Raw genomic sequence first — 4,169 nt, 5'->3', positions numbered from 1 at the left:
TATCAGACATATGGTAGGCTCTAAATTCCAATTTTTTTTTTTTTTTTTTTTTTGCAGTACGCGGGCCTCTCACTGTTGTGGCCTTTCCCACTGCGGAGCGCAGGCTCAGCAGCCATGGCTCACGGGCCCAGCCGCTCCACAGCATGTGGGATCTTCCCGGACCGGGGCACGAACCCGCATCCCCTGCATCGGCAGGCGGACTCTCAACCACTGCGCCACCAGGGAAGCCCTAAATTCCAAATTTTTAAAAAATTAAAAAAATTTTTTTTTGCCACACTGGATGGCTTGTGGGATCTTAGTTCCCCAACCAGGGATTGAACCCTGGCCCACAGCAGTGAAAGCATGGAGTCCTAACCACTGGACTCCCAGGGAATTCCCTCCAAATATTTTTTAAATGAAATCTCTTAGCACTTGGTCTTCTCTTATTTTCCTCCAAATGGAATTACCTAGCCCTTATTTCCTAGAAAAGGGAGCATTAAAAAAATTTCAGGTGAACAACTAAAATATCAGAAAAAAAGAAGCCTCCCTTAACTTTGAAAGTAATCCTATTTCTCCATCATCCCATTATATACTCAGTTATCCTGCAAGGTGCTGAACAAAATGATGTTAATATTCCCCCAAAATCTAATGTCTGAATGTACATGTAACCTTTTTCTGGTCACTTCCTACCTTACACAATGGAAAGAGCACAATGAAGTATTTGCTTATGGCAAACAGAGTTACCCGAGAACTCTAATACATTCTCTCTCATGAAAACCATGAAATTAAAATTATCTGATTTTTTCTGATCCCAGAGAGTACTGCTAATTTACATAGAAACAAGCATATATCACTCTATTTATTGTCTTATTTTCTGCAACATGAACTGCTGTAAGGTGATGTTTGGGGTAGAAGACCATTTTTAGAACATTTCAATGTATTTTATTTAAAAATGAATTAGCTTTTTAAAGCTGCTTCCTACACTGAGAGCTGTTCATGCTTTTGTCATCCTACAGTGAGAGACTAGCAGCAAAACTCAAAATATGAAAAAGCTCAACACAAGACACAGTCATTTCTTAACCCTTTCTATTACTGCCAAACCAGACTGGTAAGGTATGCTTCTAAATTGTAGGAAGATAATGATATCAGAGAACATAAAGTAATTTAAGTTGGTATATGTGATGTTTACATTTAGCTAGGTCATGATGTCTCCTTTAAACTTTATGACCAATTTCTTATTTCCTATACCTAGAACAGGTTACTACTTTGCCCCCTTTCCTTTTATTTACCTTACAAATACAAAAGTAACAACCTCTAAGTTCTTATCGTTTTAGAAAACCCCCTCATAAAACTGGACTTTTCTCACCTGTTATAATTTTTTTTTAATTTTTAAAATTTCTCATATCAGCCTATAAAGTTCTCTTTTGCTATTAGTGACTGTGGACACATTGAAATTCAGTCCTCAGTAAAATATCAGGGAAAAGGTGGATGCTACAATTAAAACTGACAAATTCTGTGTTCCTTTTTACTAGTGTTTTAAATTGGCCTGGGTACTTCTTTTCTCTTAGGAGACTGTTAGGATCAAACGTGTGAAATGGCATCTAATACCAAGTATTTTCTAGTTTTTGCCAATTCGGGTTGCATATTTCTCTCCCCAAAGACCTGACACTACTAACTATACATCTTTGAATCTAGATTTTGCCCCCTACTAGATACAGAACTTTTCAGTGAATTTGAAAAAGAGATCTGGTACAACTTGGGTCCCCATCAGCTAATGGATGAGATAAAACGTAAAGACATGGATAAACCTGATTATAAGCTATCTGTGAAACTTCTGGGTGAGACGCCATTTCCAGAGCTACACTAACATGAAATCCCTTGAAATATGTCCAATGGGGGTAGTAAATAAACTATAAATTACAATGCAATGGATTTGAATTTTCAAAAATTTCTTGTGTGATGGTTTTTCCCATAGCACTTCTTTTGATAAGGGAAAATACCAGTTATTTCGGGTTGCAGACTTCTAAATGCTATCTTCAATTCAGTTCCTCCATTTTCAGTTCATCTTATATGTTGTTGCCAAATTAATCTTTCTAGAACATAAGAGTGTTACTCTCCTTCAAAAAAACTTCAATAGCTTCCCACTGTCAGAGAAATAAGTTGAAAACAATTATCCTGATACTCAGTGTGACCTACCCTCTCCCTACACTCTGGACTTCCTAGGCCAGGGATTGGCAAACTACAGCCTGCAGGCTGCTAATTTTTTGTATGGCCTTCAAGGTAAGAATGATTTTTACATTTTTAAAGGTTGGAAAAGAAAATCATATGACATGCGGACATTAAAAAATTCCAATTTCAGCATTCTTAGTTTTTTTTTTCCAACACACTCTCATTTGCTTACACATTATCTATGGTTGATTTCATGCTACAATAGCAGAGTTCAAAAGCTGCAGTAGAGACCTTGTGGCCTTATCTGACCCTTTACAGAAAGTTTGCCAACTCCACCTAGATATACTTATTCCTGTCTCTTCACCTATCAAGATCCTTGCCTGGAATGTACTGTTCCCACTCATTCCTGTTGTCACCTCTGAGGCTATCAAAGTAAAATTTTCAAAAAATTTCAAAACATGATTCTCCCGCCAATATAAAATTAACGTGAGCCAAGCATTCATTTATTTAACTCACCGAGGGAACCAGTAAGACGGTAAAGCTGGTTCCAGGAGCATTTAAGGAACTAGATATTTACAGGCATAAAAATAAGAATTAGAATAAGGTTGCAGGTTAAACAAAACTGGTTAGCTCCTACAGAGCAATAAAACCATAAACTTTCGAGTTAGCTTTTCTATCAGACAGCAATCTGCAACTCAAGTAACTTCACAATGTCTGAGCTCTTATCATATAACAAATAGCAAGTCAAACACAGGTACCTTCTCCTAGAGAATCATCCTTGGGCAGACAAGTTAAACCATGTCCCAGCGTGAACTGAAAGGTCATCCCTCCACTCTTGCCTTATTTCCATGTTTTGGGTAGTTTTTCTTAACAAGGCCTCTCTTAATCCTTCCAGTCAATATCGACCTCTCCTTTTATGCTCCCGTTATTTTTTGTACTTCCATTATAGGACTCAAATATCTGGATTTGTGTGCTTTGTTTTCCCCAACAAGCACTAAGCTCCTTAGAATCACGGTATTGAGAGCTGGGGTTTAATCTCCCCTTGCAAAGGGATTTGAGCATTGGGTCCAATGTCCGTAGTTCCCAACATCTGCCTTGCACAGTATAGATACCAAGTCCTCAATGCTTAATATGAAGCCCCCAAACACTTCCCAAAATGTCTTACCGCACTTCCTTAAACCTTCTGTCTTCTAACGAGCGGCGCATTGTATTTCTCCCTTACTGCACCGTTAAGTGACCTTCTACAGTAGACAGGTACTGTTTTGATTCTCTTGGTTACCATCCCCCAAGAGCCTAACCCAGTGCCTTGCACAAAGCGGCAGTTCGACCGCAGAAAAAAGATGGGGTACCTCCACCAACTGATGTGCCTGGAGACATGAAAGTCCTAGTCTCTCCATTCCCACAAACTTAGACCCTAACAGCATTCCTGTTTCACCTACAGCATTAATATCTCAAAGCAGGTGCAAACGCCGGCCCCCAAGGGTAAACGTTCCTCCTCAGCCAAAGACCTCAAATTTCCGCTGCCCCTGTACAGGGTCTCCAATTCTCATAAAAAATGGCGAGGTGGACCAAGGCCCTGCATTCGGAAGTCAGCCCTTCTCCGCAAATATTATATCACCAGCAGAGGCTTTTCCCCTCCTTCGGCGGTGGAATGTTTCCTCAGTGGGCCGCTTTACGCTCTTAAAAGTAACTGAACCCTCATTTCACTTTTCAAGCCTCAGGACTCTGCGTCCCTCCGCCTCGGCCTTCCTCCCGGGATCAACGCGGCCGTTTCTCGGGGAGATCGCCCGAGTCGGGTGGCCGGGAGGTTAGGCGGCCAACGGTTTTCCACCACAAGAGGAGAGCGCGGGAGGAGCGGCGGGAACCAGACGGGCTAGAGGAAGCGGACGTAGGGCGGGGCCAGCGCTAGGAAGGATCGCGAAGGAGCTGGGAGGCCCCGCCCTTTCCGTAGATATCTCTAGAAAGCCGCGCAGGAGCCCGAAAACAAAGAGTGCGCACGCGCGGCGGCTAGGCCCGGGCAT

Source organism: Leucopleurus acutus (assembly GCF_964270905.1).
Source record: "Leucopleurus acutus genome assembly, chromosome: 11".
NCBI classification, from domain to species: Eukaryota; Metazoa; Chordata; class Mammalia; order Artiodactyla; family Delphinidae; genus Leucopleurus; species Leucopleurus acutus.
Note: the sequence above shows the minus strand (reverse complement) of the source record.